Genomic DNA, 18,711 nt, shown 5'->3' with positions numbered 1-18,711 from the left:
AAGAATCCAATGTCTCTATTCAGACCAGGTCTGGTGACTTCTTTTTCAGTGTATCTGAAGAAGTGTGCAGGCACATGAAAGCTCATACCAATGACAAACTTAGTTGGTCTCTAAGGTGCTACTGGAAGGAATTTTTTTTATTTTGTTTCGATTATGGCAGACCAACACGGCTACCTACCTGTAAATAAAAAGCTAGTTAGATATCCTATCAACATTAATTTTTTGGTGTGTGTGTATCAGCCTGTCTTTTTCATTTATAAACAAACGTACACAATTAAATGTAAAAAACAACAACCACCACCACCTTGAAAATAGTGGATTTTAATGTGGCAAAGTTACTCTTTTCTCTTTTAAAAAATGATGTAGCCATTACCTCTAAATTTGAGTCTTAGCTAAATTTCTACAGACCTTTTAAAAGGGTGTCTGAATTCATCATCGTTATTTAATGATGAATTTATTTTATTTATTTATTTTCTTTTAAAAGCTGCCTGTTTCACACATGCAGGTATTTAAATATCACTCCATATGATGACTCACTGCTGAATGTATGAAGGATTGTGTTGGAGGCAATATGCCAGAGGGAGCCAACTTGGTACACTTAGACAATATTGGATCACAATTCCCATTAGCCCCAGCCAGCATGGCCAGTGGCCAAGTACAGGGTGAGTCTTTTAAAAGAGGCCCCGTGGAACATGTGTACTCTGTATCCACGGGGCCTCTTTTAAAGGACACACCCTGCATAATGGGAGTTGTAGTTCAAAATATTTGGAAGGTGCTAAGTTGGCTCCCCTTGCAATATGCAATGAGTTCAATGTTCTGTTTGTGGTGTTTTGATGCATGGTGGTTTATTCACATGTGCAAGTTACCACTTGATGACTGCACTCTCCCCTCAAGGGATGAACACCGTACATTTTCAGGAAGTGAAATTCTGTACCCGAGTCTGTGCTGCTTAGTATACAAACTGAATAAGCAATTTGGATATTCTTGGAATGTGCAAATCACTAAGACCTGGATAAGTAAACAAAGACAATGATCAAGCCAAACAAAGGGCATGTCTTGGCATTATTAGATGAGATTTTTGTTTGTAGGCTTTTCGTGTGTGGAAAAGACATTATCGCTGGGAATAAGCATCAGGGAGCAGTTGTGGTTTGTTCCCCTTGCTGAAGCTGCCAACTCCTCTTGTGCATCTAAGAGTCCGTTTAAGCTCAGTAGAGTATCCTCCATCCAATGTAAATGAAAATATAGTCAGAGCTTGAACAAGGGTCATTATCCTCTAAAATCCTTAGATAGCAAATTGAAAGGGCATAGCGATAATTCAGATATGAATGGGGCAAGGGCCTCATTCTGCAAGGAGCTAAGCAGTTGCTCACAAGGTACTAAGAGCTCCCAGCTCCTATATAGGTATATGGTAGGTGTAGAGGAAATGTGAACTAAGGGGCTCAGTGCCTGCCTAGATTTGTGCTCCCATATATGAGTTTCACAGCAGCTTATTATGTGCCAAGCAGAATTTCTTCAGCCATTTTATGCTGAAAAGAGTCGTTCTTGAGGGAGGCTCAAAGAGTTCTGTGTTTTTCAAAAGAAAAACTGCAATTCTTAGGAATGAACATGTCTCCATTCGCTGGAGGAGAGGGCTTTTCGGAAGGATGGTCACAGGTGGGAAGGGGGGAGGATGGCTATTGAATAGAAAGAAAATGCTACGGTACCAGACTTTCTAACCTAGATATTTTAATATAAGGCTGAGAAGTGCCAGGAATTAACCAGTTGAGAGAAGGCATTCTGCAGAACCCAAGGACCAAGTCGGTCCTGGTCTGACTGCATTGGCTGCCCATTAGTTTCTCTGCCAAATTCAAAGTTATACAGATCAGGACCTCAATGACCGCCTCTCCCAATGTGAACTGACCCAGACCCTGCATTTGTCATCGGAGGCCCTTCTCTGGGTCCCCCACCCCAAGGGGTTTGGCAAATGAAAACAGGAGAATGGGTCTTTTCTTTGGTAGCTCCTCATTTGTGGAATGCCCTTCCCAGAGATGCTCATCACATGTCTTTAGGTGCCAGGCAAAAACATTCCTATTTACTTACGCAGACCTCTGGCCATTAAACAATCTGTGGCCTTTTAAAAGTGGGACATGGGACTATTATTATGTGCTTTCTTCCTATGATTGCTTTATTGTTTGTTATTATTACGCTATGTAAATTATGTTTTAATGTCGTTACATTGCCCTGGGAACTTCAGATAAAGGGCAGGGACTAATTTGTAAATCTGTCAGTAGGTCTTGAGCCAGCATGGATCATGTGATAGTGCCAATTGTACAAGTATTTTTAAGCACTGGTCCAATGTGTATTTCCTTCTTTGGAAACCTGCCTGGACTTCAGATATCACCTTATTTGTATCTGCCCATTCTTCCAGTCTCCCAAGAAGGAGCATGGCATATAGTTTAGAGGCTACATCTAACAAACTAAGGGGTCTATAATTGGCAGGGTTTTTCTTATCACCCCTTTTATATATTGGGGCAATTATACTCAGCTTCCACCCTTCTGGTATGCGACCTGAGCTGTTAATGTGTGAAAACAGTTTTGCAAAAATGGGTGACCAGAAGTCAGGTCTTGTACTAGTATGAACTGGAAACCTCAGTGTTGGGACTATATGTGTAGCCACTGGAATTATAGTGGTACCATGTTTTCATTGTGCCAATTGTTGTGGCTTCCATGTGACCTGTGTTGTGACCCAGGGCTGCAAGCAATTGGATAGGGGCTGCCGATTGTCTTAATCAGGCCTTTTACTGTATTTTTGGTTTTTATGGAAGCCGCCCAGAGTGGCTGGGGAGGCCCAGCCAGATGGGCGGGGTATAAATAATAAATAAATTATTATTATTATTATGATTATTATTATTATTATTTGGTTACCCAGGATTTTTATGGATCCCTATAGGATACTCCCCCCCCCCATTTATTAGAAGGGGCTGATGAAAGTACAACAGTTTTAACAGCTGTAGCCTGTTGGCCAATGAAGCTGTATTCTTCCACACACTCCCAGAATACATTCCATTATGTTCTTTCATTCGGTTATTTCAACTGGTTTGACCTAAATCTAATTGGCCAGGCAAAGAGAGGCCAGTAGTTTAACTCAGCTGTTCTATATTCCATTTGTTTCTACCGTCATTTCTCCCTGGAACATTGAGATATTGGAATGAAACTGGGTAGGCGTATTCAGCTGTGTGTTTCAAATTAGAATATCAGCTCACCCTCCAAGTCCATTTCTGAAGGGAAGAAAATCCAAAATATATTGTCAAGTATGTGATTCAGATATTGGAATAAAAATTAAGTGAGGTGCATTTAAGAGACACCACTCCACATTTCAGCATCAGTTTGGTCTTGATACCTGTTTTCAAGTTGAGCAGGAAAGATATAAAACCTACTGTAATGCGATATTTCCCATGAGCAGGGAGAAACCCAACTGAAACTTGGTTTTCAACATTCCTAAATGCCAGTTTGATGCCCACACAGCCATTTTTGTGCATCTGTTTATTTTGAATTAAGATGTTTTTGACATTTGTGATGAAGGGGCCAGGCATCCTTGCAGAACAGCACAGAGATTACTTATTTACTACCAGCCTTTCACCCGAAGGTCCCAGGGTGGTTTACAACAATAAAACACAATATTAAAAACAATGTAAAAAACTTAGTATCATAAGAATATCCTATCATATTTATTATAATTTAAATGCATTGCATCTTGGTGAGCAGTTGCAGAGAATACTACCAGCTCACATTCTCCCTTTTATCTCTGCAAGTGAAAAGGCTAGAGACTTACTTTTGAAAATGAAAGCTGAAAGTTCAGGGAGAGGGCACCAAATATCCCTAGGGAGGCACCTAGCCCCAACAATACACCCTGAGGCTACTGTCCTGCTCTGACACTCTGCTTTTCTAGTTCTAAGTGCAATTCAGCAATGAACTAAGCCACTTAGAGAGCCTGTAGAGACACTTTCCTTCAAGGATATCATGAAGAGACTCAGTAGGTAATTGCCTATTAAGGACTCCCTAAGTTATGCCATCCAGCCTTCCAGAAAGGGGTTGGCCTGTGTGCATCTGTAGATGTGCATGGTTTTCTCCTCACTGATGTATAAATACATCAAGAATATAACAATGATATGTTCCTGCACAAAAGTTGAGGACAAATAAAATATTCTAAGAGCATAAATAGAATTCCCCAAATAAGCAATTCCTATGAACAATGAAATTGGGGGAGAGAAAACAGCTTAACAGAGTTGCCGTTACACAAATCACACTGTAAAACAACCTTTATGTAATAAAGGGAGGCCAATAAAATTTGAAAGCCTCCTTGAGGCACTCAGTTGGACCAAACAGGAAAACAGACAACTTAAATATAAAGCGTGATCTCTCACACAGATAGATTGGTCTTTGCTTTGCATCTTGTGCTCCTCTTGCCATTTCCTAAACTTTCCTGAGCAACTTATTTGTGTGTGGTGAAGCGGACAAGGCAGGGGGCAGCATCCAGCAGGTCAAGCAACTGGTATTCAGAAGGATTACTGTCTCCAGCTCTGGAGGCAGAGCATAACCATCATGCCCCTCGTTGAGTGATGGGACTTTGAGGGATGTATGTTTTCTCCTGCTCTAGAGGGTAGGACCCAAACCAATGGCTTCAAGTTACAAGAAAGGAGATTCCAGCTAACCATCAGGAAGAACACCTGACAGTAAGAGGTGTTGTGGACTCTCCTTCACTGAAGGTTTTAAAGCAGAGGTTGGATGGCTATCTGTCATGGGTGCTTTAGCTGAGATTCCTGCTTTTCACAGGGTTGGGCCAGATGACCTTCAGAGTCACTTCCTGCTCATAGCCGTCAACTTTTCCCTTTTCTTGCGAGGAATCCTATTCAGAATAAGGGAATTTCCCTTAAAAAAAAGAGAAATGTTGACAGCTATGTTCCAGCTGTATAATTCTGTGATTCTATGCATGCACACACCAACCCTCCAGCCCGTTTGTGGATATCTCTATCCTCGTGTTTATAATGGGCATATTTAAATCATAATTTTTAGGGTGAGGGGAATTGTTATTTTTATTAAGGGAGAAACTGGACTAATTTTTGCTTATTGCATCTCTGTCCACATGGCTGCAGGCCAGGCTGATTGGAATAATTAACTTATTTTGCTACTTGCCTTTAGTGGATGAATGAATATTTAATGTTGGCTGGGAATTCTGTAAGAAAACTCTAGTTAACTTTAAATGAAAGGTGGTCAAGGCGGAAAGAAATCTAACACAGGAAATCCTGCTGATAGACAAGGAAAAAAGTGTGTGCAGCAATTATGCACTCACCTTTATAGTAATTTCACAAGATGTTTTGTGCCCAAATTCAAGCAGAATGAAGCTGAGGCACAAGACCTGTGTTTTCAGAGAGTGGCATTCTTTTCATTTGATTCAGAATCAGCCATGGGAGCAATAAGCTGTTGGGAAAGCAGAATGTGCCAATGCATTATTGATCTTACATCGATACTGTCCTTCCCCTCAAACTGACTTTCTGCTCCAGCACCAGTGCCCCTTAGCTAGTTGGATGCTTCAAGTCAAGTTGATTTATCAATAGAACAGAGTAGGAGAATCAGAACTTACAGGGTTAAACAGTTCTGAGTGACGTCTCCCATTCTGAGGCGTGGCGTTTTGTTCCAGAGGGGAGTGTTTTCTCTGTCTGTTTTTTTTTTCTTCTTCGCTTGTGTGGCGAGGCAGCATGATGTGCGCTCTCTCGCCGGGTTGATTTATGACGTTTTCTACACGATTAAAGACTGTTAAAGATAAGCAAGAACGCCTGATTTATTACACACACACGCATTGCAACAGGCTTCTGCTGCTGTGTCGAACTCTGCTGAAGGAAGCTGACGGAGAGCTTCCGTGGGAGTCCAGTGAGGCACAGAGGAAGCGTGTTGGACTCCATTCCAAAGGCCAATATGCCAGCGTGGAATTTGTAGAACTCTATTGACTGAAACACATTCCTACCTGAAAGCGCAGCCAGAAGTTCTGCTTGAAGCACTCCACGTTTTCCTTTTCCGCAGGTTTCCCCCATGTCGCTTGTACATTGTAAACCTGTGAGCGAGGCATATCTTGGGGCTTAATGATATTGCAGTACCTAGTTTGGAAGTTGCTATCATAAATGCAGGCATTTGAGGTGATGAGATGATAGGTGGTTCCAGTAACCTGGAAGAATGTGCTCAATGTGTTCTAAAAGGGTTGCATTTCTCCTAAGGACCAAGGTTGGCATTTGGAGAGTGGTCCTTTCTGGATGCTCAGGTGACATACATTGAAACATCCTTTTACCAACTTAGTGTCCTGAACCTCTGGCTTACCTGGCACCAAGTCAGTATGTGAAGTCCACAGTTCAAAGTCTGGGGGTCCATCCACACAAAGTCCAAAGGTCAGGAAACACAGCCCAGAGGTCAATCCAAGTAGCCAAGTCTGAAATCCAACAGTCAGGGTACAGTCCAGAGTGAATCTTGAAGCACAGCCCCTTAGAGGTCCAGGCTTCAAGATTCAAGCACAGCCCCTTAGAGGTCCAGGCACATCCAAGCTAAGGTACATCAACATAGGCTCTTGAGCAGACACAGCACCTCAGCTCTGCTTCCCTTTTGCATGCTGATTGCAGCATCTGGGCTTGATGAGGCACGTGACCCTCACCTGTTCCAAGCCTACTCCAGCTGAGGAATCATATCCCTCCTCCCGGAGCTAGTGAGCCTCACCTGGCCAGCTAGAGACCTGGGCCGTGGGCCCTTGCCTGCCTCAGTCTCCTAGAGCTCTACTCCTGCTGCTCTCTACACCCCAGAGCCCACTGTGTTTGTGGGGACAGGGGTCCCTCTGACTCTGGTGATGGGTCCTGCTGCTCTGGTTCCTGTGCATTGACCTCCATCCACTCACCATCCTCTGCCACCTTGTGAGTACTTCCTTCCCCATCTTCTGCTTGCCCTGGTGTGTCCCAGTCCCGATTACAACTCTTGCTGGGATCCTCTTCCTCCTCCCCATTGTCCTGCCAGTTTATGACACTTAGCGGGTGTGTTGCAAGCTCCTGGCTAAAGTTCTTCATGCTGTGGTAACATCCAGATTCAGTTACAGTGGCACCTCGGGTTACATATGCTTCAGGTTACATACACTTCAGGTTACAGACTCCACTAACCCAGAAATAGTATCTTGGGTTAAGAACTTTGCTTCAGGATGAGAACAGAAATCACGCAGCACCACATTAGCTAAAGTGGTGCTTCAGGTTAAGAACAGTTTCAGGTTAAGAATGGACCTCCGGAACGAATTAAGTACATAACCAGAGGTACCACTGTACAGTATTGTAAAACATTGTACAGAGACTTGCAGCTGGAAATTGTGTAGGAAATTCAACTGGTTCAAAATATAGCATGTATATTGCTGAACAGTATTTTCCGGTTGGAACCCATCTCACCGGTATTCCAAGATCGTCAATACCTAGAAGGGTTTTTTCCACCTAGGCACAATCAATGTGATGACTTTTAACCTGTAAAGTTCTGTATGCTTTGGGACCAGGGCTACTGAAAGACCACTAGTTCCTATATGAAACTGTTCACATCTTATGATCAGACACCATTGCCAGGAAGGGGCCAAGAGCTCTCAACTCTGTGTGGCTGCCCCATATGGTGAACCACAGAACTGTAGTTGGAACAGTGAAGTATTCTCAGGCTCTGGTTTGATCCTCCTGCCCCTGCCCAAGCCCTGCTAAATAGGAAGGGCTATAAAAGACTTCTTGTTTTGGTTGAGCATTTCCTGATGTGTTATGTGACTTTGACTCCTGGCTCAGTTCCTTGGCTGTGGTTCAGCTCTGAGTTCCTGGCTCTCCTTTCCTACAGCTTTGCTCTGGGTATACATGCCTTCAGATTGTAAGTGGATACTTACCAGAGGCAGGGCCTTTTTGGTGATGGTGCCTCAGTTGTGGAACATGCTCCCCAAAGACACCTCTGGCGGAAAGGGGTCTAGCTCAGTGACAGAGCCTGTACTGTGTATTTGAAATGTCTCCGGTTCAATCTTGGGTATCTCTTGGTAGGGTTGGCAGAGCCACTGCCAGTCATTGTGAATAATGCTGAGCTAGAAGCACCAATAGTCTGGTTGGGTAGAAAGCAACTTGCTCATCTTCCTATGTACGGTACCTGGTGCCGCCTTTGTTGTCTTTCAGCTGCCAGGTAAATAAATCATTTCATTTAAGAACTCAGGTTTTTAATAACCAGTTTGTTTGTTGCAGCTGCTACTGTGTTTAGCTTTTTAAAATTATTGTTTGTTGTTTGGAACTAATTTTATTGGTGAGAATTTGAAGTCAATTAAACAAAAAACATTTCTTTATTTTGTTACCTTTGAAATGCTGCGCTTGAAAGTGTTTAACTGCTGCTGGTTTTAATTGACGGTTGTGAACAGTAATTTGTTGTGCGGATTGTATTTCTGATGTTTTATGTGTTTTTAAATGTATTTTGGTATGCTGCCTCGTGAGGGCAATGTGTCCTGAAAGGCAGTTAAGAAATTATTAAAACAGAATAGAATGACGGGTTTATAAGGTTGTTCTGGTTGGTTATTCCTAGTATGTGATCATGGCCAAAGTAATATCAGAGCTACTCTCATCTGGCTCCTAAGCAAACAGGGAACTTGCCAGTGGCAAAACAAAAAGAGCAGCAACTAAAGTGGTTTCCAGGGCCAATCAAAGGTCAGGGTCCAAGCTAGCGGAGTTCACCATAAGGCTCAGGCAAGAGGCAAGGTCAGAGTAGTCTGTGGTCAGGTTTGCATAGGCAGGTGATGCAACAGCAGGTAGGGCACAAAACTAGTACATAGATGTTGTTCAGGCAGCTCTTCCAGCCCAGCACAAGGGTTTTTGAGCTGGAGTTGTGGGAACCACATTTACTCTCAAGGAGACCTCTACCCCTGGAGTTCTTGCCTGCAGTCAGGCACTTCTCTTGATGGACTTGGTTTCTGCCTAGTATTTAAGCTGCCACCCTCGGACTTGGCACATGTTGGGCCTGAAATTAGAGGCTGAACTCATCTGGGTGTGGGTGGCCCCTTGTTGTTGCAAGATCCTGGTTCCTCACCCTCAGATGGAGCCAGATCTAGGGCTTGGTTAAGGCCAGATCCTTCCAGCCTTCCTATAATGAGGGCTCCCCTGGCTGAGACAAGACATGTACAAGAACCTAAGCTTACTTGCATTCCACACTGTTAGCATTAGAGTTGTGCAAGGCCACCTCTGATTTGATTTCTGTGATTTGGATTGGGGCCCAGATCAATCCAGACCCACAGATCTGAATTAAAATCTGGAAATCCGAAACATTGGCTCTCCCATTCATTTCTATCAAGAAACCATAACAGCCACAACTTTTTTGTTTTTTCACAATAGGTATATGAAAATTGGAGACATAGTAGCACTTCAAGAGGGGGTTAAACATGCCACATTTCAGATCTGTTGCTCAGTGGACTTCTGTGGTAGCCACCTTTTAAAGTCAGATTTTTTCTGGGGGCTGGGTAAGGTGTTAGACTTGGATTGGAAGTTAGAATGGCCAATGAGTGAATTCTGCTGACACTCTCACAACCCGGTATTGTCTATATAATAATCACAACACTTCAGAAACAGGCTGTCTGGCTTTCTGACAGAGCGGTTTTCTTACAGTTTGCTTTGGGTGGACTCAACATGATCTGGAGTTGCTTTGATCCAATCTGGTGCCACCTTGAATCAGTCTGATTCAGTTCAGAATTTGGCCAGATTGTTGCCACAGTCCTTATAACAATAACACAGTCCTTATAACAATAGCAATAACAACAGCAACAAATTATTATTTATGCCCCGGCCGTCCAGCTGGGTTTCCCCAGCCACTCTGGGTGGCTCCCAACAGATTAAAAACAGAATAAAACATCAGGAGGCCCCGTTAGCTAAAGTGGTACCTCAGGTTAAGAACAGTTTCAGGTTAAGAACGGACCTCCAGAACAAATTAAGTTCTTAACCCGAGGTACCACTGTAGTTGTTTATTTCCCTGACATCTGATGGGAGGGCGTTCCACAGGGCAGGCGGAAGAACAACTTGGAAAATATGCAACAAGGTCTCTTATTGGTAGGTTGCAACATTCTGTACCATTTTCTACAGAGTTTCTTTGCGATTGCTCGTTCAATATCTCTCCTTTTTCTGAATTGTTCTTGCAACATTTATTGTCCACTCATATATATTTCATGATTTTGCTTTGGAATAGTTCAATATTTGTTGAACAATCACATAAGTGTATGCTTTTTGTTTTAAGCAAAACATTTTTTGGAGAAAGGAAAAAGACTTCAAACTGAGCTACTAATTTGAATCCAAATATTTCTAACGACTGCTAACCTGCACTCTGTTCCTGTGGTCTGCCGCCTCCACCTTCTCCTCCAGTCAACACCTTAGCTACAATCCACAAATCTGGGTTTAATAACTAGATATTTGGGGGAGGAGGTTAAATTAACATTCCATTGAACAGCACACTCCTTAAACAAGAGTCCTGTTATACAGGGATTGCTGGTAGAGGCTCCTGAGGATTTGATTTAATTTTGTCTTTAAGTTTCAACAAGGAAAGTCTTCTAAACCTGACATGTTTTGTCATCCCTTGATGCCAACTTTGGCAGAAGCGCAGTAACAGCTCCGTTGACTACTTCACAAAGACTCCCAAGGCTTCTCGTCGTTTAAAGACCAGTAATGAGAAACATCTAACTTTCCTTAAAAACCCCCCACACAACTTTGTATTTGCCATTTTTAAAACGTTAACAGATTTAGCATGGCGGATTTCAGTCGGAAGATGACTCTGTAGTTGCCAGGCATAGCTGTAGAGAGAAAATACCTTATTGCTCCTTGCTCTGAAAATTGCCTCTTAAGTCATTGTGTAGCATATTAAATTTTGGTGTTACCTCAGGAAAGAAAATAAACTCTGTTCAGGAGAGAGGAAATCCGCTGATAGGTAACCCTGAGACTTGCCACCATCCATATTGTAAATCGGATATACAATCTAATGCAGGGTGGGAACCTTTTCTGGAAGGTGGGCCAATTTCTTATCTCTTTGAACCATGTTAGGCCAAATATGACAGGGCTGTCCATCTTTCAGTTGCCTGATATCTCTATGATGTCAGGTTAGACCTATGGGCTGGAGGTTCCCCACCCCTGCTGTAATAGCTACCTCTCTTTTTTTGTAATATTAGGGATTGGGAATACATGATATTTCAGGTGTTGTTGGGCTCAAACAAGGCAAATGTTCAAAGATGATGGGAGCTGGGAGTCCAACAGAATCTGGAGGGGCACCATTTCTCCATCCCCATACTGTTGTCTGAAGTAAAACGCATGCATTAGAGGTTTGATATGTCCTTTAGAATCAAATGTACTTTCAAGAAACCATGGTTTGATTGCACTCTCTCTTGGTATAATTCTCTGAAATTTCATTTAGGGCCACCAGACAAAGTCAGATGATTGAGTAACAATAACGGCACTATTTAACTGCCCTTCACCCTAAGATCCCAGGGTGGGTTACAACAATACAATGTTAGAAACACTAAAATACTTAGAAACAATTTTTAAAACTTACAATTATAAAAACAACAACATGCAGTCACGTAAAATAGGGTGAGTCTTGAAATATATAAAGGTAAAGGTACCCCTGCCCATACAGGCCAGTCTTGACAGACTCTAGGGTTGTGTGCCCATCTCACTCAAGAGGCCGGGGGCCAGCGCTGTCCGGAGACACTTCCGGGTCACGTGGCCAGCGTGACAAAGCTGCATCTGGCGAGCCAGCGCAGCACACGGAAACGCCATTTACCTTCCCGCCAGTAAGCGGTCCCTATTTATCTACTTGCACCCGGGGGTGCTTTCGAACTGCTAGGTTGTCAGGCGCTGGGACTGAGCAACGGGAGCGCACCCCGCCGCTAGGATTCAAACCACCAACCTTTCAATCAGCAAGCCCTAGGCGCTGAGGCTTTTACCCACAGCGCCACCCGCGTCCCTTAGTGGACATATCAGATATTAAACTGATAGGAACAGATACTACACTTGATCTTAGCCAAAAGGCCTAAGGGTATTTTAAATGTTTTCAGAGGACCATCCATTTGTTAAGTGACAATTGCCATGGTGTTTATGCACTGCTGTGATAAGTGGTCATTTGTTGTAATTTGCCAGCAATGGGAACAATCCTCACTCAAGCAGAAAGGACCAGTATGGGCTGGAGAGAGAGAGAGAGAGAGAGAGAGAGAGAGAGAGAGAGTGTGTGTGTAAATGGTAAGGTAGGAGTTACAGACTTTTTAAAGAGATCTCTCAACATGGCCAAACTACAATTTTCAGATTTTTTTTTTTTTTTGGGGGGGGGAATGTAATAATTAAAGTGGCGGAATGTACACACAACCACACACACAGTGTTGATATACCCAAAGTGATCTCTGCTAATGAGCTTCCGAGGCTTTCAAAAACCCTTTGGAGCATCATGAGAGTGACATCATTTGCATGTGTATAATTTAATGTTGACTTGCCTACTGTGCTTTTACTTTGATTTTAATGTTCTGCATTTGTAGTTAGCCCTCTCGGGCTCTCATGAGAAGAAGGGTGGGAGATAAGAAATATAATTAATAATAATGAGTAAGATTGCAACTGTTGTTTTTAAAATTTGCAATATTTTTAATGTGCAGGATGCAACTTATTAATTATATCTGAATGGGGAGGGGCTATGCATCAGTGGGAGAGTGCATGCTTTGCAGGAAGATGGTCTCTGGTGGGGTTGCTGCAGGTGACATGGAAGTCCTCTATTGCAGGCTGTGGAGAGCAGCTGTCAGCCACAGTAGTCTAGGTGTGGGCATGGTCAGTGCTTGCTGGGGCATGGTCAATGACCAGGAATAGTGGGAGTTGCGGTTCAGCAACATCTGGAGGGCCAAAGGTTTCCCACACTTGCAGTACACAATAGTGGCCTAGGTGAACAAAGTTGACCTGGGGTAATGCAGCTCCATTGGTTCCAGCATTGGTTCTGGACCAATGAGAATTCTGAAGTTGGTTTTCACGACTGAAATGCCTACTGCTCCTCTCTTCTCCCTTCTCCCCACCTGCACTCACACAGTTAAAGAGGCAGGGTGCTCAAGTATTTCAGCACTCATTTTGAGTCTGTAAAATGTTACCGTTTACCCAGTTGCACTTTGCTCCAGAGCCTGCCATTTTCCTTTCCTTTTTATTCCGCCAAACCTCATCCCTCCCTCCCTCCTTCCCAGCAAACACAAACCTGTGCTTCTGGAGGTGTCAGTCATCAAGCAGCCCTGCAGCCCCCTCCCCCAATCACCCCCCAGAGCAGATGTCTCTCCTGGTCTGTCAGCGTCGGAATGGCTGTCAGGGGCCTGCATTATTTATCTGCTCTGTAACATTTACTGGGATTTAGTGTTTAATAACTGTCACTCCAATATATCTTTTCCTAATCCCTTCAGATCTGTCGCTGTAGCAATTTTAAATATTTAGCAACACAGTTTGTGTGTTCACTGTTAGGGTTGCAATTTTCTTGTAATTAAAGATTTACAAGACACAGCTCAAGATTTAGAAAGGATTGGTAAAAGATCAAAGCTGTTTAGCATTTGGGCTGGATATCACCGGTGTTTGGGAGCTGTTTGTTCAGGGCCTCAGCTTCTCAGGCAGTGGCCCAGATTTGGCGGCAGCATGCCATGTTTTCCACTTGCTTAGCCGCTGGAATTTTCCTTTCACTTAATCTTCCTGTTCACAGAAAGGCCTACGAAGTTGGCTTTATAATGGTTCTTCTAGCCTAATGTTGCCTACTTTTGATTGGTGTAACTGGAGTGGTCCTCCTGCATATATGATCTCCATCAGAGATGTGGCTTGTGAGAGCACACGGAAGAGTCGATGGAGCCACCCGGGCTGTGGAACTCCTCAGCCCTCCTCGATTTGTTTCTTGCTGTAAGCCGAAAGTGTTCTAAAACTACAGGGAGAGTGGTTCCAAAACACAGCTTGGTGTGTGTGTGTGTGTGTGTGAAAGAAGAGAGGTCCTAACTTCTAGACGCATAGTTGGTCAATTTGGTTATCCCTCAAAGAATGAGGACTCCTGTCTACATTTGAAGCAATATCATGTCGCTAAACAGTCATGGCTTCCCCACAAGAATCCTGGCCAGTGTCATTTGTTAAGGGTGCTCAGAGTTCTCAGGAGACTCCCCTCACAGAGCTACACAGAGCTAGTCCAAGACATTTTACCACTTGAGGCAAAACAGAAAATGGTGTTTTCCCACCACCTCATTCACCAACTGAGGCGACTGGAGGCACTTCGGGGAAGCCCTGACACGCTAAAGATAAGCAGGGGAGAAAATTGGAAGCCAGGGATTAGCAGATGGTGGCTGCAAGTGACAAGTGTACAAGGTGGAAAGTGATCTGCTGCTTGGGGGTCTAGATCTGCCACCCCTCCCACCTGTCCCCAGCCTGCTGCCTGAGGTGACTATCTCACCGAAGCTAATGAGTGGGCCAGTCCTAGAACTACGGTTCCCAGAGTGGCTTAACAGTCAATCCCTCCATACTTTCCAACATTTCTCCAGTGAAAATAGGGACATCCTAAGGAAAAGTGGGACATTGCAAGATCAAACGAGAAACTGGGATGTTTTCTTTAAATCAGGGACATCCCTGGAAAATAGAGACATTTGGAAGGTCTGTCCCTCTTTGAGGGTGAACTGTGGGAACTGTCTTTCTGGGAGGTGAATAAGAGTATCCTAACAACTCTCAGCACCCTTAACAAACCACACGGCCCAGGATTCTTTGGGGGAAGCCATGGCTGCTTCCCCTAAAGTGGTATGACGCTGCTTTAAATGAATAGTGCTGGTGGAGCCTAAGATGCAGCCCATTCTGGAAGCTTTCCAGCCCCACACTGGGCTTAGCTCTAGAGTTGGAGATGCTCCTTGAACAGTCTGTTCTCTGCACTTCATCCTGCTATACGCACACCTCTCTTGTCTCCTGACCTAGCTTTTGTTGCGACTGAGCTCAGCATTCTGTGCTGAATGATGCATTATCCCAGCAAAGGTCCATTGGCATCACACCCCCTTCCTCCAGAGACAGGATCAGCTCCACAGGCTTGCTGGTGTTAGCAGATCATGAATGATTAAAATCCAGTTCTGGGCTATGCACCAGGTCAGGCCAAGGACTGATGGGACTGGTCACACGCTGCATCTGTTGCTCCAAAGAGCTCAAGGGATATATATGCCGCCATGTTTTATTAATCACCTGCCTCGTCTTTAGACTCTATGAGCTGAAATATTCAGGGGATAATTCACCAAACAAATTAATGCAGGACAAAGAATCCTGCATAATTGAATAGGAATGTGTAACAGATGTGTCTGCAACCCCTGATGTGAGCATGTTGTGCTGCCTTTTCCTTCCACTCCATTTTTGGCATTTTGACTTTGTTCCTTGTACGAGAGACCCTGTTTTTGCAACGGGTGTGACTTTGTACAAAATGTCACAACCAGCCACTTCTAAAACCTCAGGTCCCCCAAAGTGTCCATCTCATACAAGTACCGCTTGCTCCCTACACCCAGAAAAGTTTCTGCCAGATTGATATTCTAGAATATATCTAGGATCCAGACCGGAGGGAGATCTTAAATATTTGATACTTATTGTGCAGAAGGCAGAGTTAACGGCCAGCCTTTAGAATGCATCTGTAGAAAAACTTGGCAACAGAATCTGCTTCTGGTTTTAGATGGTTGGGCTTTCTGCTTGGGCCTGAGCTCCTGGCTGAACCACTGCTTGGGCTTCCACCCTAGCCTGGCCACAGGACACCACCAGAACAGCTGGACAAAGGAGGACATTGTGGGTGTCTCTAGCCATTTAGGATACATAACTGGGCAAGAGATGCCTCTTGAAACAGGATGTCAGGTGACCATGGGAGACCGTTCATGCCTTACTTCCTGCTTATATAATTTCCAGGTTCTGCTGGAGTTCTTAGTATTTGTTATTTATACATTATATTTGTAGCCCACCTTTCCCCAACTGGTCCAAAAGTGGGAATGCAACAAGGGAATACAACAACGAAACAGCAGCAAGTCAATAAAACAGTCACATAGCAATGAAAACATCATTAAACATCTTCAAATGACACCAGATCAACCAGCAGCAGCTTCAGACTGAGCGGCTCATTACAGTTATCACCCCCACCCAAAAACTGGAGCAAAGAGGCATGTCTTCATGAACCAACCAAGTCAGTGCTAGATGCATCTCTAAGGGGAAGTCATTCCAGAGACAGCCGATTTACTCTGCTCTTCCCAAAAAGAAAAAAGAGGCTTTCAGAGTGTTTTACAAATATCAATAAGATAGTCCCTCCCCTTAGGCTTACAATCTAAAAGTCAGGACACAAAGGGAAAATAGGTGAGGGAGGGAAGAGGGACAAAGGAAACTCGGGCAGTAATTATTTGTTACAGAGTTCTTGTAGTGACCAGTTGGGATGGAAAGAATTCAAGGACGGGAGAAGCCAAAGGCTGCACTCTCAGCTGAGCGGATGGAGAAGCCCTGTGGTCCCATCTTCCCCTCTGATGTAGCCTGATAGAATTGCTGCCGCTTGATAACAGAGGCACATCTCTCTCCTGCATCATGATGATACCATTCTGCATTGCTCTTGTGTACCTTTGTCAGACTAACCTCCATCCCAGGCAGCAGTGAGCGTGGAACACCCTGTGGACCAGGCATTTCACAGAGAAGATGCTGGCATTTGGTTGCTTGCTTCTCCCATTTCCTTTACAGCACGTTATCACCATTTGCAGTGTGTGTGTGTGTGTGTGTGTGTGTGTGTGTGAGAGAGAGAGAGAGAGAGAGCTGTCTAAGAGGTGCCCCATGCTGTGAGTGCTTGATGATTTTGGGCGATTACACCTGCCCCTATTTGTAAAGGATATGATGGGGTTTTGTAAAGGAAACAGAGCCCTTTAACTGGGGAAGGTAGTGACTGTGCTTGTGCTGCGTGAAGACAGACTGACATGCCTTAATTAGATGTTTGTCCCTTCTAAGTGGAACTGATCTGCATATCAGGCTGACCCTCTTGCCCTCATCCCCATTAGCTCCGCAAGCTGCTCAGAAAACAGCCCTGATTGTCAGCTCAGGTCTGCCTTTCTTTCCAAAGGGCCTTCGTCCTGCTCTCTCAAATGCTCCAGCTGAGTGGTTGTGGGTGGGGTTTTTTGAGGGTGGGTGGACGGCTTGCTCTGCTTGCCCGCTCTCCTCCAATTCCTGCATTGTGCATCAGAGCTGGGCGCACGATTGTTAGCACATATTAATATTAATTTCTCATCAACCCAAATCCTGCCCTTCTCTGTATGCAAATCAGAAATAGATTTCCCCCCTAATTAAGTTTTAATATGGCCCTAGAATGGCACGGGAGCAGCAAGATTAATAATAAAAGTCCGGCATCCTTCAGACAACAGGCTACAAGACAGCAAGAGGGGAGGTGCAGAGGGTGAAATCTGAGGCTCGGGATGTTTTGCCTGGAAGGCATTTCTCTGCAACAGAACTTTTGCTTGCTCCTCCTGTCTCCTGGCCGTCCTTGGCAAATGAGGGATGCTGCTCCTGCCGCTGCTTCGCTTGATTGGAATCGGCAGGGCTCCAAGCAAAATGCCTGTGAGGAGAAACACTGAACTTGCGCTCATGAATGATCTTACCTGGCAGGGCCTCTTGTAAGAGACTAGCAGACTTGTGTCTGGCAAGATGGCCACGGCCTGATAGCAAAACTTTCCCCCTCCCAACCTCATCCTGGAAAAATTATATCCATATTTTATATCTAGCTAGCTAGCTAGATAGATGATAGATAGAGCTAGCTAGCTAGATAGATGATAGATAGAGCTAGCTAGCTAGCTAGATGATAGATAGAGCTAGCTAGCTAGCTAGCTAGCTCTATCATCTATCTATCATCTGTCATCTATCTATCATCTATCTATCATCTATCTATCATCTATCTATCTATCTATCTATCTATCTATCTATCTATCTATCTATCTTCTATCTATCTATCTATCTATCTATCTATCTATCTATCTATCATCTATCTATCTATCTATCTATCTATCTATCATCTATCTATCATCTATCCTATCATATGTATAGCCCATCTCTCCTCCAAAGAGGTCAAGGTAGCAAACATATTTCACTTCCTCCCCATTGTATCTTTACAAACAATCCTTTGAGGTAGGTTAGGCTGAGTGACTGTGACTGGCCCACGGTTACCCAGTGAGTTTCAGGGCTGAGCAGGGATTTAAAGCCTGGCCTCCTAATCCTTATCCATGCTAGCCGCTTCACCACATTGGCTCTTAATATGAGCCAACTTCTCTTATATGTGAAGTTGCGATGTTTTTGCCCCAATGTGTATCTGTTTATATTTGCTTATTTTGAACCTTCATCCCCCCCCCCCGCCGTGGCCCCTTTTCTGCTTAAATATTTTAAGCGACATTGAAATGTGGGGCATTTCTAGCTATAGGTTAGGTTCCTCGGTATTGCCATTATCTCCCCCACCCTTTTTGTTTCAGAAACTGGCTTTAATATAGATATTGGCAAACACTGAAGTGACACCAATGCTATAGGAAAAACCTCCAGCTTTGGCATTTCTTGAATGCATGCCTACTGCATACAGCAGACCCTCCAAGTGTCCCTATTTTCCAGGGCCGTCCCTGATTTAGAGAAGCTAATTCCAGTTTCTGATTTGACCCCAGAATGTCCCACT

This window comes from Podarcis erhardii (assembly GCF_964252035.2).
Source record: "Podarcis erhardii genome assembly, chromosome: 6".
NCBI lineage: Eukaryota > Metazoa > Chordata > Lepidosauria > Squamata > Lacertidae > Podarcis > Podarcis erhardii.
This window is presented reverse-complemented; position numbering follows the sequence as displayed.